This window comes from Vulpes vulpes, chromosome X (genome assembly GCF_048418805.1).
Source record: "Vulpes vulpes isolate BD-2025 chromosome X, VulVul3, whole genome shotgun sequence".
Taxonomy (NCBI): domain Eukaryota; kingdom Metazoa; phylum Chordata; class Mammalia; order Carnivora; family Canidae; genus Vulpes; species Vulpes vulpes.
This window is the reverse complement of record NC_132796.1, coordinates 7737802-7760022: the sequence shown is the minus strand read 5'-3', so window position 1 is coordinate 7760022 and position 22221 is coordinate 7737802. Positions and strand designations below refer to the sequence as shown.

The window sequence follows — 22221 nt, the reverse complement described above, 5'->3', positions numbered from 1 at the left end:
GCCTGGCCTTTGGAAGGTATTAGGCTAAGGTAGCGTTTCCTCACCTTGGAGCTCATGACATTTAGTGCAGGATCATCCTCTGCTGGGGGGGTCTGTTGTGTGCACTATAGGATGGTTAGCAGCATCCTCAGCCTCCTCCCACTAGATGCCAGTCTTGCTCCACCCCTCATTTGTGATGACAGACAATAACTCCAGGCATTGCCAATGTCCCCTGCAAGGGAGAATCACCCCCAGCTGAGGACCACTGGGCTGCTGCTTACAGAGGACTGGTTCTGAATCAGATCCTATTCAGATTCTGGCCCCACCACTCTTTGTTGCATGACCCTGGACAAAGTACCTAAATTCTCAGTACCTCAGGTGGCTCATACGAACAATACAAATGTTGATAGTGATACTTTCCTTAATCATTTCTTATAAAGATTAAATGAGATTCCTCATGTGATGTATGCAGTGCAGTATTTGGCGTAAAAAAAGTATTCAGAGTTGTGAGCTTTATTAGTCAAAATCTTTATTATTATTATTATTATCTAAAAGCTGAGGTGGTGGGAAAAAATATTCACTTTCTGGAAAAGGATGTGGATAATGTGTATTTGAAAAACATCAAAGGACAGTGGGTTCACAGCCCTTGGAACAGGCAGTGGGAAATGTGGGGAAAGCATTATTTAAGTGCTACAATTGAAAACAACAGCATTCGGTTTTACCTCTGTTCCTTCTCAAATCAGCATTTATGGAAACCAGAATTTATGGGAAGTGGACTCTGGCAGCAGAATTAGACATTTTTAGGAACATGCTAAATCACTGTGGGGAAATATTTTATTGCATTCCTCTTGTTAATCTGAAATTGGTAAATTTTCAATAGTTGAATGCTTTTATTTTAAATAATAGAATATGTTCAGTGCTGAAGCAGCATATTGTTTCTGTTATTATTGAGTAGAGAATTTTATCCGTTATGAGCTTTGTTGGGCTGATTCTCACCTGAGATCCTTTCCTCCCACCAGAGGTCTAACTTGGATTCACTCAGGTGCCAGAAAACGGTGTCTTCTTCTCTGTGGGACAGAGTGGTGCCCTAGACAGGGTTCCAGATGAGGAGTATTAGGCCAGGGTTGTGTCTTTGTGTTGCCAGTCACTTCTTCCCTTTTGGTCTCAGATTCTCAATTGAGCAGGTGGGATTAGTTTAGCATCTCCCAACTATGTTCTGAGAGCTCCGAGGGGTTGGAAGAGACTTTCTGAGAAGAAAAAAGGAAAGGAGGTGCGATTATAACAAATGTATTTAGAAGATACCCTGAGTTACAATGCTCCCTCTGCAGGACTTCTCAATTTTTCTTCAGCTCTTGTCTAACAGGACTATATAAGACACAACTAATGTGAACTACTTTCTCAAACTAACTTGATCATGGAACAATTTAGGAAATCCTGCTTTAAATGATTTATGAGTCCCTCATAGACGTAGAAGTTCCCTGATTCCTTCTCTATTCATTTTCTATCACTAGTATGACAAAATGTCATAAACTTAGTAGCTTAGAACACTACAAACCTATTATCTTAGAGCTCTAGGTTAGAAATCTGACACAGGGCTCACTGGAGTAAAATCAAGGGGACAACAGGGCTGTATTGCTTCTGGAGGCACTAGGGGAGAATCCATTTCTTTGCCTTTTCTTGCTTTTAGAAGCCACCCACATTCCTTGACTCATGGCACCCTATCTCCATCTTCAAAACCAGAAAGGTTGTATCTCCTTGACTGCTTTACTCTAGTCATCTCCCTCTCCCTCTGAACTCTACTAGAAAAGGGTCTCCTGTTTTTAGTACGCATGTGTTTACATTGGGCCTACCTGGATAATCCAGGAGACTCTCTCCATCTCAAAGACATTAACTTAATTATATCAGCAAAGTCTCTTCTGTCATGTGAGGCAAAGTATTTCCAGGTTCCAGAAATTAGAGTGTGAACATCTTTGGGCATCCATTATTCTGCCAACTGCTCTATCTGTGCCAGTAGCTCCTCTATTTCTCAACCCTGGAGTGTGCCATGTAGTGTTCTGTAGAGCCAGAAAGAAGCTCACGTGACTATCTTCTTCATTTATTTGCTTCCTATCCTCAACTCTTATGGCACAGAATGACGATCTTGCAAGAGGTATTAAGTTCTCTGGCTCCCTCCACCAGGAGCAATAAAATCAAAGAGCATAAGAGCAATGAAAACAAGGCTATTGAACTAATCAGTGCAACATTGTATTTTTAGCTTCTCTCCTGATATAGATAAGAATGCTTCCTTGAAATGAACTGGGCTCTGAACTGTACTTTGTTTTATGTGAAATTACCAGACTAGATATTAACAATTAGTCTTTGAAGTTAAAATATGAACATAAAGGGATTAAAGATTTTATTCGCCTTTTTTTTTTTTTTTTTTTTGCTATAGCCACTACCTGGCTAATTTCTAAAAAAAAAAAAATGCTTTAAATAAATGCTTAATTAAAAAAGTGAATGCTACCACAATGTTTAAATTTTTCAAGCTACTCGTGATCATCAGCTTGTGAAAAGAAACTGAAGGATTGTGTTTCTTCTCATTGTTTGGTAAAAGCTCTGATGGCCAATCTGTATGAAGCAGAAATATTGCATGGGTTTGCTTGTAGTTGTTGATATTTTATCTTTCATGAAAGGAATGAGGTGGGAAATAAGTTTTATACTAAAAAATATTTTTAGATCTTTGTGTTTCAACCCATGTTGAAGTTTTTGTTGTTGTTTTTGTTGGACTCTTTGAGTTCTCATATGACCCAGCAATTCCACTCCTAGGCATATACCCAAGAGAATGGAAAGCATATATTCACATAAAAATTTATACATGAAATATTCACAGCTGCTTTATTCATAATAGCTAAAATGTGGGAACAACCCAAATGTCAATCAACTAGTGAATTATAAAACAAAATTTGATATATCCATACAATGAATATTATTTGACCATAAAAAGGAACAAAGTACTAATACATGCTACAACATGGATGAATCCTAAAAATATGCTAAGAGAAAGAAACTGGAAACAAAATGGCCACATATGGTATAATTCCACTTATATTAGAAGTAAAAAATAGACAAGTCCTTAGAGACATAGAATAGATTATCAGTGGTCAGGGCCTGGGGTGAGAAGAGAATGGAGAGTGACTGCTAATGGGTTTAGGGTTTCTTTTTGGAGTGATGAAAATATTCTGGAATTAGATAACGGTAATGTTTGCATAAAGTATATTCTATGAATATACTTTAAAATCCATTGACTCATATACTTTAAATTTTTATGATATGTGAGTATTATCTAAAAAATTTAATCAGAACTTTGGGTATTTGGTCTGGCAAATGAGAAGCTTAGAAGTTGCCATTTCACCCAACAAGTACAAGTCTGAACAAACTGAAAAATCAACAACTCTTCTTAGATCCATAGGAGAAGAGAGGTCATAGGGAAACTTGCTGCCTCTAAAAATTGGAGAGACTGACCCGTAAATATAGAGAATCAAACTTATTGGAGCAACAATCTCCAAAGGAACCAGTGCCCAGGTAGGGAAACCTGAACTGTAATTGATGAATTCCTGGAAGCTCAGTGTGGACAACTCTGAGAATGAAAAACTCCAGGGAGACCCAGTCATCAGGAGGCCCTGCCAATTGTGTAGGTTTTACCTCCTGGATCTCCACCAAGTTCACAGATGTTGTGATTAGGTATGAAAAAATCTGAGGCAATCAGCAAAGAGCCTCATAGAACTGATAAGTAATTATAGCAAAGTTGTAGGATACAAAGTTAATATACAAAAGCCAATTGCTTTTCCTATATACCAGCAATGAACAAGTAGAATTTGATATTAAAACCAGGATACCATTTACATCAGCTCCCCTGAAACTAAAATACTTAGGCAAAAACTTAACAAAATAGGTACAACATCTGTATGAGTAAAACCACAAAACTCTGATGAATAAAAACAAAGAGCTAAATTAATGGAGATATATCCCATGTTCATGGATAGGAAGATTGAATATTGTCAAGATGTCAGTTCTTCTCAATTTGATCTATAGATTCAAAGCAATTCCAGTCAAAATCCCTGAAAGCTATTTTATAGATATTGGAAAACTGATTCTAAAGTTTATATGAGGAGGCAAAGGACCCAGAGTAGCCAACACAATATTGAAGAAGAATAAAGTTGGAGAATGACACTACCTGACTTCAAGACTGAGTATAAAATGGTAGGCATCTAGACAATGTGCTATTGGCAGGAGAACAGACAAGTAGATCAATGGAACAGAACAGAAATCCCATAAATAGACCACATAAATATAGTCATTGATCTTTGACAAAGGAACAAAGGCAATACAATGAAGCAAAGATAGTCTTTCCAACAAGTGGTGCTGGAACAACTGGATATCCACATATCAAAAAAGAAAAAAGAATCTAGGCATAAACCTTGTGCCCTTCACAAAAATTAACTTAAAAATGGATCACAGATCTAAATGTAAAATGCAAAACTATAAAACTCCTGGAAGATAACAAGGAGAAAACCCAGATGACCTTGGGTGTGGTGATAACTTTCTAGGTACAATACCAAAGGCATAATTCATGAAATAATTGATAATCTGGACTTTATTAAAACTAAAATTTTCTGCTCATTGAAAAACAATGTCAAAAGAGAAGACAAGTCACAGACAGGGAGAAAATATTCACAAAATACATATCTGATAAAGAGATATTGTCCAAAAAATACAAAGAACTCTTAAAAATCTCAATAAGAAAACAAACAACAAGATAAAATATAGGCCAAATACTTTAAGAGGCACCTTACCAAAGAAGTTATACAGATGCCAAATGAGCACATGAAAAGTAATATGTGATCATGGAAATGCAAGCTAAAACAACAATGAGATACCACTACATGCCTACTATAATGGCGCAAACCTGGGCCAACATCAAGTGCTGGTGACAACATCAAGTATTGACAACATCAAGTGCTGGTGAGGCTGTGGAGCAACAGGATGTCTCATACATTTCTGATGAGCATACAGAAGGGTGCAGCCACTTTGGAAGACAGCTTGGCAGTCACTACAAAACTAAATATACTCTTACCATACTGTCCAGCAGTTATACTCCTTGGTACTTACCCAAAGGAACTGAAAACTTATGTCCACACAAAAACTTGCACGTGGATGTTTTTTCATCATTGCCCAAACCTGGAAGCAACCAAGGTGTCCTTCAGTAGGTGGATGGATCAACAAACTGTTGCACATCCAGACAATTCAGTATTATTTGGTGCTAAAAAGAAATGAGCTATCAAGCCATGAGAAAATATGGAAGAACCTTCCATGCACATTACTAAGTGAAAGAGGCCAGCCTGAAAAGCTGCAGACTGTATGATTCCAACTATCTGACATTCTGGAAAAGGCAAAAAGATCAGTGGTTGCCAGGGGTTATAAGAGAGAGAGGGAAGTAGAGTAGAGAGGACTTTTAGGGCATTGCAAATACTGTGTATGATACCATGATTGTGAAAACATGGCCTTATACATTTCTCCAGACTCAACACCAAGTATGAACCCTAATGTCAACTAGGGACTCTGGGGGATGATGACATGTCAGTGCAGGTTCATCAGCTGTATAAATGTCCCCTCTGGGGGATAATGTTGATAGTGGGGGAGGCTGTGCAGGTGTGGGGCAAGAGTATTGGGGCAATGCCTATACTTCTCCTCAAGTTTGCTATGAAATTGAAACTGCTCTAAAAAATAAAGTCTATTAAAAATGCACCCATTTATTATACTTCTCCAAATCCCTGTAATATATCACTCTAATTTATTTGTGAAAAACTTCAGTTCCTGTATGTTTTGTTGCTCAAAGGAAGCATTATTTACCTTAGGCAAAAACATTTAGCCAGGTCGGTAAAACACTTTTTAATTTATGGTTTAAAAAGTAGTATCTTTAGAAGAAAACATTTCTGGAAAAAAAGAGTCTGAAACATGGCAGCTATAAACTCAGATTCATGCCAGATAGTTCAAATGGTTTGTTTTTATGTCATACCTGGCATTTTGTGTCATTCTGCAAATCAGTTTCTCTCTGTTCCTGGGCCCTTTTACATGTTTTGACACTTGATAGTAAAAGCCAGGAAGCAAGGTTTTTTTTCATTTTACTGGAAGTGATTTGGGCTGCTTTAGAACAAATGTCCCAAATATAAATATTACCCGCTGGTCTTGTTTCCATGCTAATAGACACAAATAGTTTTCCGTATAGACGCAGAAGTGTTCTTTCTCAAGAGCTTTCTTTCAACCCACAGATATGCAAAGGCACAAAACTCAATTGCTATTTCTTCTAAGTGCTGTGTCTGTCCTTCCAGAATGTACAGTCCAGCGAGGACTTGTACAAAGGCACAAGGGCAGAGAGTTGATGTTTAAATCAGAGTCAAGAAAATAGCTGAAATGCGGGAAGGGGAAAGGTGAATGTGATGATTAGATAGGAGGGAGGTATCATAGGAAGTTAGAGTTTTCTGGGAAAATAACTGACATTTAAACATTCCCAGTCCTCTTCTTGCTTCTCTCAGTGAGACATCACAAGTGATTCCCTACACATCTTAAGCATCTAGGTCATTTGGGTCCTTAAAAGAAACATGTAGGAAAAATAAGTTGTTGAGCGATCTCTATCGAGCCATCGGCTCATACATAACATATGTATATGTTGTAATGATGGTTGTAAAAAGAGGCAGTTCCCTTGCTGTTTGAAACAGTGAAACGCCCTAGGAAACTCCATCATTTCCTGTACTACTTGCCTGGTGATTTTTCAGTGGGTTGAGAATGAGGTCAGCAAACTTTTTTCTGTAAAGGGCCAGATCATAGATGTTATAGGCGTTGGGAGTCCTATATCTCTAGTGCAACCACTCAACTCTGCCATTGTATTAGGACACAGCCCTCCCCCCACCCCCGCCCCAGGATGGAAATGAACAGGCCTCTCTGGGCTCTAGTTTATAAAAAGAGGCGGGAGGCTGGATATGACTGGGACTGGACTTCGTCTATTCCTACTGGAGATCAACAGTTCACACCTCAAGGTCAAGTCATGCCTCACTCAATGTGTTAGAAGTAATATTAGTCATAATAGATAATTTACAAACTTCAGAATTTTACTTTGTAGGAAAATGAAATGAGAGAGGATTTCATTCTGATGCACTTTCTTGAGTCATATCTTGCTGCTCCTTGTGAGGAAGGGATGGTACTCACAGGGAGATAGCTAGGGTGAGGTTAAGACCCCAGACCCTGGGGTGGAGGCCCAAGACTTTGAATCCCAGCTCTGTCATTTACATTCTGTGCCTTGGATGAGTTACTTAACCTCCTTAGTCCTTGATTCCTTCATCTGGGAGATGGCCTATATTAATAGACCTTACCTCATAAAGTTATTTAACGATTAAAGCAGGGAGCACACGACTAGGGCCAGGAATAATGATGGGTACATATGTACATCCACAAGAAATGTTAGTTATTCCTCACATATCTAAATCCCCTGGGAATGGAGCGTAGCTCCCAGCTTAGCTTATCTGTGCTGTGAGTCACTGATGAGCAAGCCTTACCATTAATAGTTGTGTTGACTACGAACTCTCATGGTGCTAATGGGTTATAATTTTATATTTTCTTACATTAAAAAGTGGTTCTACCCACAGATGGATATTTAATAAGGAAGAAGGCAGCAGAACTCAGTGAAGAAAATGTGAACATAAATCAATAGTGCCTGTGAGTGAAAACAACATTGAGACATGTCAGGCTACAGCTGTTGAGATTTACCAAAAGGTTGACCAAGTGTTCTGTGCCTGAAAATTGTGCAGAATGCTCTTTCTGTTGCTATCACTGAACTCTGAAATTCTAAGTCTTACCATTTTTGTGAATAAAGTGATGTTTATCTATGCTTATTAGCATACACTTCCTTGCTCCATTAATATTAACTAATAATGAGTCAATAAAAATGAAGATTCGGGATTCCTGGGTGGCTCAGCGGTTTAGCACCTGCCTTCGGCCCAGGGTGTGATCCTGGAATCCTGGGATCGAGTCCTGCATCAGGCTCCCTGCATGGAGACTGCTTCTCCTTCTGCCTGTGTCTCTGCCTTTCTCTCTCTCTCTCTCTGTGTGTCTCTCATGAATAAATAAAATCTTTTTTAAAAAATTAAAAATTAAAAATAAATAAAAATGAAGACTCATTAAAATAAATAAATGGGATATATTTTTTAAAAGTCACATTAGCATATTATTTCTTTCCTCATTAACCACTTTCCAAAATGGTCTTCATATGGCCACGTGAATTAATCATGTGCTTAGAGCATCCTTTGATGAATTCCATGACTTCCTCCTGAAAAGGTTGCCCTGATATTTGTTTTACTCACCACAAAATTGTGTATGTGTGTGTGTGTGTGTGTGTGTGTATGTGTGTGTGTATGGGGGAATCAAAATCCGGCTCTGGGACAGTGTGTTTGTGTGTCGCACATGTCTCATTCATCATGAAAATGGCATGCATTGCTCCACCTTCCCCACGGTCTGTTTTTTTGTTTTGTTTTGTTTTTTATCCCCACTTCCCAGAGCAGGTAATTGAGGCTGAGAATCGTTAGATACCCACATGGCTGGTTATGGGCTAAGCTGGGCTTAAAAGGCTGGCAGTCAGAACGTAGAGCCCTCCGTGCAGCCCCTGTGGGGTAACACTGTGTCCTGGTGGAAGGAAACAGCTGCAAACGAGCACGTGAGGCCTGCTTATCGCACTGCCCCCACACCACACTACCGTCAGAAATATTCCCCGTGGCATCCGTGGCGGAAAGCGTAGAAAGTGGCATCTGGATCAAGCCTGAACAAAGGAAAAACAATTTTAAATTATGGGTGCATGGGTTTGGGGATTTAATTCCCAATCGGTAGTATTATTAGGTTTTATTTCTGCTGCCAGTGAAAGAGAAGGAAAAGGCTTAGAATCTGCCCCTGGTGTCAGAGACATCTGGCGGGGTGGTCAGTGGATGAGCGCATATAGAGGCAGTGCGCCCATCACGGGGGAGTTTGGAGGGGTGCGAGGAGGGGTACGTGGAAGCAGGAGGAAGAGAGCCGAAGGTGCGTGGCAGATGCTTCGTGGAGTTTGGAGAAAAAGGCAAAAGAGTAAGGACTCTGCCGCCCGATGGTTTTCTTAACCCCAGGCCTTTGCAGTGCTTCTCATCTGGGATTGTTCCCTCGAATCCCCGGGACAGCTTTGGAAACCTACCAGAGCCCGGGCCACAGCCCTGAAGAGTCTGGCTGATGTGCTCTGTACCTGTGCTGTCCACTACAGTAGCCACTAGCCACCGTGACTGTTGACATTTAGGTCAATGCAGGCTGGAGAAGACTAGAAATGAAATGATTCCATCTCAAGAGCTCATCAGCTGCTGGTAGGTAGTGGCCACCGTATTGGATGGTACAGGTAACAAAGATTTCCATCATCGTAGAAAGGTCCTTGCTGCTCTGGAGAGGTGCGTGGGCATGGGCATTTTTGAAAACCGCACCAAGTTAATTCTTTCCTTTTTCTTCTTTTTTCTTTTCTTTTTGAAATTGGGGTATGTACCAAGTAATTCTAGTGTGCAGCCAGGTAGAGAACTGCCGGTCCTTACAGAGTTTCTTCTAACATTAATCACCACGTGCATCTGAACTAATTTTGCTTTTTTTTTTTTTAAATTTTGCTTTTTTAAAAGATTTTATTTTTTATTCATGAGAAACACACACAGACAGAGGCAGAGACACAGGCAGAGGGAGAAGCAGGCTCCATGCAGGGACCCCGACACAGGACTCTATCCCGGGTCTCCAGGATCAGGCTCTGGGCTGAAGGCGGCGCTAAACCGCTGAGCCCCCCGGGCTGCCTCTAATTTTGCTTTTGAAGCAAATACCCCAAGAATATTATGAAAGCTAGAGTTTTTCTGCACTCTAATAATGCAAATGCATATTGTTTTAAATTTAAAATAGCTTACTGTGGGGCACCTGGGTGGCTCAGTCGATTAAGCATCTGCCTTCGGCTCAGGTCCTGGTGCCTGGGTCCTGGGATCGAGCCCCGCATCGGGGAGCCTTGCTGAGCAGGGAGCCTGCTTCTCCCTCTGCTTCTGCCTTCCCCTGCTTGTGCTCGCTGCCTCTCTCTGTTAATAAATAAATAAATAAATAAATAAATAAATAAATAAATAATCTTAAAAACAAGATAGCTTACTTGCTCACTTTTGGTCAACAACTAAAGGTTTAGAGGAGTTAATTACCAGCCTTCGGCTGAAATGTGTTAAGTTGCTTTTTCCTGTTCAGTCTGAAGTATGACCATTGGTGCTGGTTTTGAGCTGTGCACTACTACTGTCTTGTAGAGAAAAACCTCATTGAGTGGAGACTTTGCAGAGTGTTAGGTGCAATTGATGAAACAAAATGTTGTCAAATGTAGCACTGAAATGAGAAACCAGAAAGGAATTCACTTTGGTATTTGCTATTGTTGTTGCCAATTCTGTTTTGCCTACGAGTTTCCAGTATAGAGTTTTCCCTCTCCTAAATATGATAGTCATCTCTCCTTAAGGCTTGCCTTATTTCCTGCTGATTTAGAAATATCTGATCGGGGATTGAGTTCTCCAGTTTGGACTAACATTACTTCAGCATCCCCGTATCTTGTAGATAATCTTGTTCCGAAATTCATTCCTTGTTTAGTGAGCAGTGGATCTGCCCAAATCTGAATAAATGACCTGCTCTGCAGAGCGTCCACATGACATCTTACCAAAAATGAATGTCCTCTCCTCTGAGTGTCCTTTTTTGGGTGAAACCTGCAGCATTCATTCTTAGAACTCAGCTTTCCTTGCAATGTGGGTAGAAGGAGCAGCCCGAAAAAGAAATGCCACTCTCTGCAGCATGTTAAAGCCAGTGACATCATGTCCATGTGTCTCTATGAGAACCAGAAGAGAATGATCTTTCTAGGTCTACCCTCCCCAACTCATAAAATGACATGCGAATTTCTCACTTTCCCCGTGAAGGGATATTGGACCTGCCTCCCTGAGGATCCACATTTATTGGAAAAATTAGGGGACTCTCCTGAAGAAGGCATCCCTAAGGGGTGCCTGTGTTGTGGCTGCCAAAAGCCTCTTTGTCGGTTGACATCACGCCTGGGGCTTCCAGTGACCACTCTCACTGTAGACCTCCGTGTTTGCTCACTCTCTCCAGCCCCTGCCGGTCTGTTCTGCACCGCTCTGCCTCATTCATCTTTCCTAAAAAGCCCCTTTCCTCACCTTACACCTCTACCCAAAAACGGTAGAGTGCAGATCCCAGCTGGTAAAGGATGCGACATTTCTAAAATGCCTGCTCCTTCCTTTTCCTTTGAAACAAACCCCAGTCCCTCCTCTTGCTCCTAGAGGCAGTTGCCTCACCAGCTTCCTGTTCTGATTCCTCCTGCTGCCCTGCCTCTGTTTTTGCACATTTCTGCACCTTTCTTCATAAGGGCTGTGGGCACTCGGTCCATAAGGGATTCACTGGAAAAAAAAAAAAAAAAGGTCACTGGCATGCTGTGATGTCGCCTAAGGGTTAAACCCATTGCATTTCAAAACAGACCACCGCTGAGGCCTGCACTCCTTACTCCCTAGTGGCAAGAGTTATTTAAGTTCTCTTTGTCTCTGATTTCTGGTCTGCAAGACGGGGATCATTCTAGTATATGCCTCCTAGACGCATGGATAGTGCGTATCCATGGAGGCCGTAAGCGCCAACTGAGGGGCGCCTGGGTGGCTCAGTGATTGAGCAGCTGCCTTAATCGAGTCCCGCACCGGGCTCCCTGCTTCTCCCTCTGCCTGTCTCTGCCTCTCTCTGTGTGTCTCTCATGAATGAATAAATAAAATCTTTTTTTTTAAAGGCACTAACTGAATATTAGATGTTCTTTATTAAGGTTTTGACTATTTCAGATCCGTGGCCTTAAGTAACTTTCCAGTGACCTAATACTTTGCTTTGATGGTAGATTTTTAGATCTGAAGGATCCCTGCAAATGGGTCACCGTAGTAGCAGGAGGATGCTAGAGATTAGACCAAGGTCAAGTGCTGGGAGTGGGGAGAGGATAGAGAGCTCCAGTTAAGGGAGCATGACAGCACCGAGAGAATGCAGAGTCCTCCTTCTGTGCTAGTACTTGTCACCCCCACCTCTGGAAGGTCTGATCAATCCCAGGGTAGGGGCCATAGATAATTGAACTAAAAGGTACTGCATTTTCATCATGCACTTTAAGGTAGCAGGACTAAAATACTCTTCGCAATTTGCATTGTTTAAAATATTTTCTTGGGAATCCCTGGGTGGCATAGTGGTTTAGCGCCTGCCTTTGGCCCGGGGCGTGATCCTGGAGACCCAGGATCGAGTCCTACATCGGGATCCCTGCATGGGGCCTGCTTCTCCCTCTGCCTGTGTCTTTGCCCCTCTCTCTCTCTCTCTCTCTCTCTCTCTCTCTCTCTCTCTCTCGGTCTCTCATGAATAAATAAATAAAATCTTTTAAAAAAAGATTTTCTTTTCTTTTCTCTCTCTCTTTTCTTTCTTTCTTTTCTTTTCTTTTCTTTTCTTTCTTTCTTTCTTTCTTTCTTTCTTTCTTTCTTTCTTTTCTTTCCAGCTTCTTTCTTGCCATGTGAAAATGTAGAAAGTCAAGGGACGAGCCAGTATGTGGTTCAGTGGGGAGACATACAGGAGAGGTTCCGGGGGCCAGGACTCCAGAGTCAAACTGTTTTGGTTTGTTGTCTGGGTGTACAAAGGAAGTTAAGGAAGGTGAGGTCAGCTGCTACCTCACATACGTTTCCCAAATCCCACCGTACAAGTGCATTGCTCACTCAAGATGTCATAGTGTCCACAACTGGTGGGACGGCTGTGCTCTGAGCACGGATTCGACAACCTGGGCTCCGCTCTCTTCAACACAAGAAAATGTTGATTTGGTCACCTGTGGCTGCATCACACGCCACCCTGAAGCTTAGCGCTTAAGACAACAACCATTGGATTTGCTCTCCGCAGTCTGAGCTGGGCTCAGCTGGACATTTCTCCTGGCCTTGGCAGTGGCCTTATTTACCTGGGAGGTGGCCTGGAGGCTGGATTTCGCTGAGATGTTGGCATAGCTAAGCTTTTCTCTCTCTCTCTCTGCACATCGCCTCTCCAGTACACTAACCAGACCTAAGACGTGGTGGTGGGAGGGTCCCAAGGATGCAAAAGCAGAATTTTCCAGGCCTTCCTAAGTCTTAGGAGCAGAATACCTCAGTGTCATTTCTGCCACATTCTATTGCTCCAAGCAAATCACAGGGCCAGCCAGGATTGAAGGGCGGGGGATGCTAGGACATGAATATTGAGAAGTGTGGTTTCTGCCTGAGAGTGCCACGCGTGGCTCTGGGAACTGTTGTCTCCAGGTTTTCATGGGCCAGGGCTAGAAGTGAAGCTTAGCACTCTCTCCCGTAGCCCCTTGGCTACGGGAGCTTAGTCACATGACCACTGCTACCTGTGGAGGAGGCTGGGAAGTGCGGTTTAGCTGAGTGCCCAAGAAGAGTCTGAGCAGCCAGCCAATCTTTTCCACTTTTTATGTGCCTCCATCCCCTCCTCTGTATAATAAAGTTGTGGGAGGGAGTGAACGCGTGAAGTACCAAGTACAATGCTTCGTACTTAATACACGCTCAATAAATTTCTGTTACCATCATTATTGTTATTACTTGCTACTCTGCGGTGACTACTTGATTTTGCTCCATTTAAATCAACACATGTGACAGTGGATGCCACGCTAAGGGATGTGGGCTTTGTCCTGGAGCTAAAGAGGAAACCTCAAAGGGTTTTAAGCAAAAGGGTGCTGTAATTGGAAATGTACTCACCCCAAGAGTTGGATAGAGTGGTTCTATAATTTTTTTGCTTCAAGTGTGCAAAACGTCCCCAAGAGCATAAACGGAAAAAACCCAGAAGAACCAGAGAGGAAGGTGGAGTGAATACTTATGGGCATAGATTCGGAAGCTATAAGCTGTTGCGTGGCACCCTTGTCTGATGAAGAGTCCAATAGATAAAAGACCACTGTTGTGTCCTAGGCATTTTTCTGGCTAGCAAGCTCTTCCGCGGAGTGGACCTTTCAATTGCTTCCCGATATTGATTTCCAAGGCCATTTGGGAGACTCTCTGGCCTTTTATTGGTTCTACTTAAAGAGCTGATATTTGATTAAAAGAAGATTCTTCATCTTCACCCCCTCGTTTTTCTGGCTTGACTGCATTTTTCCAAAGAATGCCAGAGATACACAACTTCTCCATTATTTCTGCATTTCCTCTCCAGGCCAGACTTGGTTCCACTCTTTAAACAGACTAGGAATTTCACAAGACGTCGTCTCTTGAGATCATTGGAGATTATTCACTTAAAGAAATAGTCATTTTCTTATGAAACATTTGTTGCCCTGACAGTGTATGTCTCCATTAAATAAATTGATTTAACAGGCCACTCCAGTCTTAGGTAATCATTCTTATTAAATTGCTGTGGCTATTTCTCATTAGACACTTATGACATGGCCCTGACTGGGGTGTGGGCTGTGGACTGTGGCTTTGTCTTCCAATTAATTTGTAAGCCTCACAGTGGTTGGGATCACAGCTGCAGTACTTACAAGCTGTGACTCTTTGGGCAAGTTACTTAACCTCTCTGAACTTCTGTTTCCTCATCTGTAATTTGGGATGTAATGTAACCTACTCATTATAGTTCTTTTAGCAGTTAATGAATCCATGCCCATAAAACACTTAGAAAAATGTCCAGCACTTAGAAAGCTCACAATGAGAACTACGTTGTTTTCACGTATTCATAAACTAAAAAGATCACTTGCCTAACAATGACAAATGAATTGCACATTTATCAATTTTATGTGAACTATTACATGAAATACATGTAAACGAGGGTCTCAATTCCATTAGCCAGTATCCAGAGCGCATGAACCATACTCGCTATCTGCTGGCATGATGATGACTATTTTCAACATCTGAGTTTTGGGCGTAGTGGAGGTGGAGGTCTATGCAGTAACAGGTCAATTTTGAGTCTGAATTTCTCTGTAAGTGTAATTGTTCTAGTAAAGAAAACCATCTGATATATTTTATTGTTTTTAAATTCCTTTCTCTTGCTAAATAAATGCCAGCAGCAACAGAAGCTGTGTGTGGCTTATATCAAGTGATGATTAACCTCACAGAATCCTAGTAAAAAACATACCCAAGTCTCTAAGTTTTGAGTAAGATCTTCCATGAAATCATTTCTCAGCTTGTCAGTTATAATCACAGTGATCCTTTGGTTGGAATTCACTGGAGACCACAAGAGAACTATAACTTCATATCGACTGGAAAACAAAAGTGTCTTTTCAAATTGTTTTTTGCTTCAGTGCCATGTGGTATGCACGGAGATCAAGGTAATTAGTGATCGGGATATGTTTTTAATCTTTCCTTTTCTTTCTGCTCTTTATGGATTTCTCCCCGCCACCCCCAACTCCCACCTGCACCCTCTTAAACGTGGCCACGTGGTCACATCCACTCTGCCCTCCACACCCTCTGTTCAGGAAATGAACAACTTCTCAAGGACTATTGTTCCACAAAGAGCATAAAATTCAGAGCATGTGTTATGCTTCAGTATAAAAGAGAATGAAATCTTTTCCTTTTTCAATGTTTTTTCCTGGTGTTAGAAGAACGAAGAAGCCTGTGGTTTTAAAATATAATTTAGGAATTGAGAATTTGCCCTACACAAAGAAAGCGCCCTATGTGCTTTATCATGCTCTCAGGGGCTTTACCCGAGGCTTCCAACATTCTTTGGTTGATTCCTAATAAGGACAGTTTGCACAGTTACAATCCAATTACCATTTGTAGATCCCTGTGGAAAAGGGGATTTTTTTTAAAGAGGAATCTTTTCCTAACTCCAGAATATCTCTTCAGAATAGTCTTATTGAAATAAAAATCAGGAAATCCAGTTTCAATTTTTCTGCATTCTTTTTGTCCCTCCCCCATTCTCTCTCTCTCTCTCTTACACACACACACACGCACACACACACACACACTGACTCACACGCTCACTCAGTGACACAGCCTGCCTCCGTTCTGAGGGGACAGGAACTTCTCAATGTCCAATGACAAGATTGCATTTTTTTTTTTTTTGGTCCCAAGATTCACGGTAGCAGAGGTCTCTGGCAGCAAAAGGTATCCTGGGAGTCACAGCTCTGCCAGCTGGGCCATTTCTCAGACACCCGATGTAATCTGCCATTGCAGGATGCATTTTTCACCAAAAGACTAATTTTTCTTTAAACAAAACAGGCTCGAGTTCCTACTCCCAGCTTAGTTCGGTAAAATTAGGACAGCACAGACACGGCCGAGTAGAATCCATGGGTAAGCAATATGAATATCTATGCTTATGCTTCTTTTCGAGAAGGTGATTGTGCTAAAATGTTGTGATCCTTACACATCTATCTTGTGATTTGGGAAGAGTGGATTGATCAGTGTCTGAGATGTGCGACAGCCAAGTCCTGTCTGTGCCAGTAGCGATTTATGAGAATGTTATTTTTAGATCGGTTGATAATGTTAGAGCAGCTTGCAACGAGTGAAGCGGAGCAGAGGGGAGCATGCCGTGATGACACACGGACCGGTGACACACGGACCGGCACTGCCTGGGCGACAGCCGCTGCCCCGCGGGCTCCTTTGAGTTCTGGGAGAGTAAGGTGGCTACTCCTCTCCCCTGGACCTCTTGAACTCGGTACAACATTTTATTTGCCGTAGATATGATCAATAAGGGCTTTGGAGAACAACTTGCACAGTAGATGAAGCTACTAAAAGAATCTAATGGGCTCTATTTTACAAAAGAGGAAACCTGAAGCTCCTGGGTTTTTTAAGCACTGGCGGGCTTACCCTACTATAAGGCTGTGTCTCATTGTGGTGTGATTTTTTTTTAAAGATTTTATTTATTTATTCAGGAGAGACACAGAGAGAGGCAGAGACACAGGCAGAGGGAGGAGCAGGCTCCCTTCGGAGAACCCGATGCGGGACTCGATCCCGGGACCCCAGGGTCACGACCTGAGCCGAAGGCAGGCGCTCATCCACTGAGCCGCCCAGGGGCCCCAAGGCTGTGTCTTGTAGTGAAAAGAGCCGGTGGCGGAAAGAGGCAGAAGGGGACCCTAACGTCCCAGATCCCGCTCTGCTCCTGTAGGAGCCACCTAACGTCTTTGCACCTTGCTTTCCTCCTTTGTAGACGTGGGGGTCTGGATCGATTTCTCATGAGAAGTGACGAAATACGTATAGTGGTTTGGGGTCCGGATCCTGGAGCCCACAGCCCGGCTTCGGATCCCAGCTCTGGCACTTACACTAGGTGTGTGATCTTGACAAGTGAACTTAGGACTCGTGTCTACGTTTCCTCATCTGAAGTATGGGAAGAATAATGGAAACATCGCCCTTAGAGTCGCTGTAAGAAATAAATGAGCTACCACAAATAAAGAGCTCAGGGCAGTAACTAGCAGAGAACACACGGTCTGTGAGTGGTAGTGGGATCTTCAAGGTCAGTCCGTGTCAGAGGCCATTCTAACGTCAGTGAGCTCAGTTTATTACCGAAGGATAAGCAAGACCCTCAGCTGCCGGCCCTGTCCTTGAAAAATTCTAATTCTTGTAAACGTTTCCACTTTCCACACTCTGGAGTCAGTGCAGGCTGTTTTACCTCCTCTCCATCCAAGGGTCAAGTGAAACTTAAAACTCCGAATTAAATTGGTGGTGGGGGGCAGCCCGGGTGGCTCAGCGGTTTAGCACCACCTTCGGCCCAGGGCCTGATCCTGGAGTCCCGGGATCGAGTCCCACGTCGGGCTCCCTGCATGGAGTGTGCTTCTCCCTCTGCCTGTGTCTCTGCCTCTCTCTCTGTGTGTCTCTCATGAATAAATAAAATCTTTTTTAAAAAATAAAATAAATAAATTGGTGGTGAGTAGACAGGTCCATGATCCAACTGAGGATTTACAGAAGTAAAATTGGCCTTTTGTTCTGCTGGTTTTGCCTCTGGGGACTTCCAATATGTCGCTGCATCCCCTCCATACACACCATTAGAAAGGTTCTTTCCACGGGAAGCGAGATGTTGAGTGACTTTTTGTTTTTTTGCATGGTGTTAGCGCAGTGCTGGCTTGACGACGTTCATTTCTACGTCTTTGGTTTATCAGTAATTTAAATGAACAGGCCATTAGCAGATAACCGCTTTTATTTTTTTTATTTTTTTAGATTATTTATTTATTTATTAGAGAGAGAGAGAGAGAGAGCGGCAGAGAGGCAGAGGGAGAAGCAGGCTCCACGCAGGGAGCCTGACACAGGACTCGATCCTGGGACTCCAGGATCACGCCGTGAGCTGAAGCAGCACTAAACCGCTGAGCCACCAGGGCTGCCCCAGATAACTGCTTTTATGTCACCCTGGCTTTTACATATTTTCCAATATCCCCAATTCTTACTATGTTGTGTTATTTCTTTGCAGGCTCTGTGGGATGTTGCTCAGAGAAAATCTTAGGAGAGGAGGGAAAATGTTGATCCCAAAGACAAATCCTAATCATAGATGTGCCTTTACCTTTAGTCTGGCCCCGGGGTCAGCAGACTTTTTCTGTAAAGGGCCAGATGGTAAATATTTTCAGCTTTGCAGGCCAATGAAAGCAGCAGTAGACAATACTTGAGTGAATGGGTGTGGCTGTGTTCCAATAAAACTTTATTTACAAAAGCAATCGGTAGGCGGGATTTGGTTCACAGGCATTTGCTTGCCAAGTCCTGGCTTGTCATTATCCCCATGTCGTAGATGAGGAAACAAAGCATAGGAGGGAGGGAAAGCTTGCCAAAAGCCACATGGCTGGAAAGTGGCAGAAGCAGAATTTAAGCCCCGGCAGCCTCGCTTGCCAGCGCTTGCTTTTGCCACCTCCCCAACTGCCCTTGTGTCAACTCATCCCTGCCTGAGAGTCTCATCTCCTGGAATCTGCCTCCATATGTAAGGGTTGACTCAAATATCATGTTCTTGGTAAGGTTGCCCTGGAAACCAACCGCCCAGCATGCCTGATACCCCCCCCCCCCCACTACCTTCTTTCTCTCCTAGGGTCTAGCCCCTTGTCATGTTATGTAATTTACTCATTTATTATGTTCATTTCTTATCAATTTCCTTTGCTAAACTGGAAGCTTCTTGAGTGCAGGGTAGCTTTGTTTTGTTCACTGAAGAATCCACAGGACCCAGCACAGTGCCTGGCCTGTGGAAGGTGCTCATTCAGTGCATGTTGAATGAGTGAAGTGCACATTTCCATGATGCTACGGTGACAGTTTTTGATACTTCTTGTGTAGCAATAAATAGCTACTATACCAAAGCAAAGGTTAAAACGGACTGCCATACCTGCCAACTGTTCAGAATTTTCTAAAATTCCTTCTCTAAGAAAACAGACTAGAAGGGATTAACAAAGCATAAAAATTATGTCTGATGTAGCAGAAGTGTCAAATTTTCATAAAGATCTTTTGAGAAGGAGTGGCCGACGAATCGAGAGAAGAAGAATTAGTGAATGTTATTCTATTGAGTCCCTAAAGGAATAACTTCTTGTAAGAGTCCAAATAGGGGTGTGACAGCTACACAGATATGCTCGGCTTTGCCCAGAAGCTCATGAAGAAGAAGGGAGTTCCTTGTCATTGATGATGTGTTTATTTTGGAGTTATAAAGAACTAGGCAGCCCTTTTCAGAAATGTTGGTTGCGAGCCTGGTATTTAAATTTATGCCATGCTGCAGCAACACATTGTGATTATCTGGGAACCTTGGCTGTACGAATGACAGCTGGCCACAGTAGAAAACAGTTAAAAAGAAATTTAGGCCCCAGTATGGTTTATCTAAACGGCATGCCGTTTTTCAGGCCTTAACTTACCGATTCGGTCTTTTCTTCTGCTCCTCACCCATGTGGAGCCATAATCCAGCTGGCTGGCTTATGACCACCGAGAAGAGGCATCTTACACATAGTGGAAGCATTTGTTCATGAATTCAGTGCACATTTCTTAAGAGTTTTTGGTGTCACTAAAACTGCCAGGTTTAAAAAGGGTATGCAAATTTAGAGTAATGATGATTAATAGAATAACTTTAATTACCATGTATTCAAGACTTACTGGGAGCTAATAAGCCCTCTCCAAGAAATGCACTTGCATTGTTTCAAACGATCACTACAAACCTGAGAGTTGTCTTGTTCTTTGCTCCATCCTCTGGATGAGGACACTGAGGCTCAGAGATGCTCTGAATCTTGCCAAAGAGCTCATCTCTATCTGAACCCAAGTCTTCACCACAGTACCAGAGGGCCGCAGTCTTTATTGTGCAAAAATCAGAAAACTCTGGGGATGCTGGTTTATGATGAAGGCGCTCGAGCCCTATTCTTTGTGGCCCTGATTCCCTGAATCTGTCTTAGAGCCCAGAAACCTGTATGTTTAACGAGAATCATCTGCCCAGGTATTCCACTGCCCTAGGTCTGCAGGCCATATTTTGAAGAGCCCTGCATTGCACTCCTTGCTGGTTTCCTTGGCCTTGGGAAGTTTACAGTTGGATGAGGCTAAAGAGATGCCACAATTAGAGACTAGTCCCAAGGACATAAGAAAACAATGTGGTATAGACCCAAACCAAAATTATTTCAATCAAATTTATTTCATGGGAAAAGCAAATCTGTTTGTAGAGATGCAATCTAGCCCAAAAGAATGACCTTTCTGAATAAATCACAGATATTAGATTGTTGGTTTTTCAGTGTGTCTTTTGCTTCTTTTTTTTCTAAATGTGGAGACATATACTTCTGGTGGGAAGAAAGTCTCTTTAGTTAATGCTTTTGGTGAATTGTTCTCCACTTGATCAAGATTCTGTTGTATTGAGACCTTTTTGTGGTTTGTTTGTTCCTTTTAAATTGGTTCGTGTTGTTTGTGCTTCTTAATGCTGGTTTTAAATAACTTCCATAATTCTGTTTACTTACATAATACACAGAATGATACGTGTCTAATATACATAATGCATAGTATACTTAAGAATACATAGTGCATGCATCTGATGTTAAACCAAATTCACCAATGATTGCTAATAGCTCCTGACACCATCATTTTAAGGAAATTCTATGTAATCTGGGCCAAACAGCAGATGTAACCTATGCTATGCCAGGGTTTCTCAGCCTCTGGACTATGAACGTTTTGGGCCAGATATTTCTTTATTGTGGGGGCTGTCTTGTGTGTTGTAGGATGTTGAACAGATCCCTGACCTTTACACACTAGATACCAGTAGCAAAGCCCTCCCCAGACTTATGACAGCCAAAAATGTTTCCAGACATTGCCAACAGTCCCCTGAAGGGGCAAAAATCACCCTCAAAAACCACTGTGCTGTATCTTTTTTGTAGCATGTTGTTACCCTTTGTTAATGCAGTCCAATAGTACTCCAGATTTAAAGGATATTTTTTACATCTGTCAAGGCCTTTAGTCTATCCAGAAACATGGGGTCAGTTTCAACTTCACTTACATTTATGTTTATTGAAATAAATTTGAAATCATCCACTTTCAACCTTGAAAGAAAAACCCTATGGCAACCACTCAGAAGACTAGATCCAGAGCCTTAAAATGAGTCATCCCTTTATGAGATGAGCAGTCACCAAAGAAACATGCCGGCCTGGAACATGATTTGAGAGTTGAGGAACAGCCAGAAGCACAGTCGAGGCTGTGCTGGTGGGCTTTGGCACTCTTCTGGGTGCTTGTCATGAGGATCACAGGGCAATAGCGACCTTTGTGGTCATGTCTTCCTGCTCCTAAGAGGTCTGATGGGTGAGCATGGGTGTCATGGATTCATTATTTTCTGGGTCTGATACTATTATGCTTATCTTCTGCCCTCGTATACTGGCAGGTGTTTTCATCAACAGGCTCTGTTTCAAAAGACAGTTTCTTTTCTTTTCTTTTTTTCTAAGAGAGAGGATGGGGAGAAGGAGAATCTTAAGCAGGTTCCATGCCCAGCATGGAGCCCAAAAGACTGTTTCTCAGCAGCTTATTCAAATCCACAAGACATCTCCCACATAGATGAAACATTACATGGTTTCTTATTGAACATGTGACGTACCTGATTCATTTAGTTCATGGATTGACAAATATTTTTTCAGTGACAGTTAAGGGCCAGGTACTGTCCTGGATACAGGGACCAAGGAGAAGAAACCAGGCGAGTTTCTCACCCTCTTGAATCTAGCCGATGTATATAGCTCATGATGCAGGGTCCTGGGACAGGGTCTCTGGTACA

General features: G+C 42.2%; 1 protein-coding gene across 3 annotated transcripts in view; it reads left to right on the top strand.

Annotated features, from left to right (window-relative positions):
• The window catches only part of ARHGAP6 (Rho GTPase activating protein 6), a 480227-nt gene that overhangs the window by 376696 nt on the left and 81310 nt on the right, over positions 1 to 22221 (top strand). The window contains exon 1 of one of the 3 annotated variants that reach the window (XM_026015285.2): positions 15958 to 16334. The exons of the other annotated variants lie outside the window; for them this stretch is intronic. The gene's annotated coding sequence lies outside the window, so the exon portion shown is untranslated. Of the gene's footprint in view, positions 1 to 15957; positions 16335 to 22221 lie in introns of those variants that run through there. 3 annotated transcript variants of the gene reach the window in all.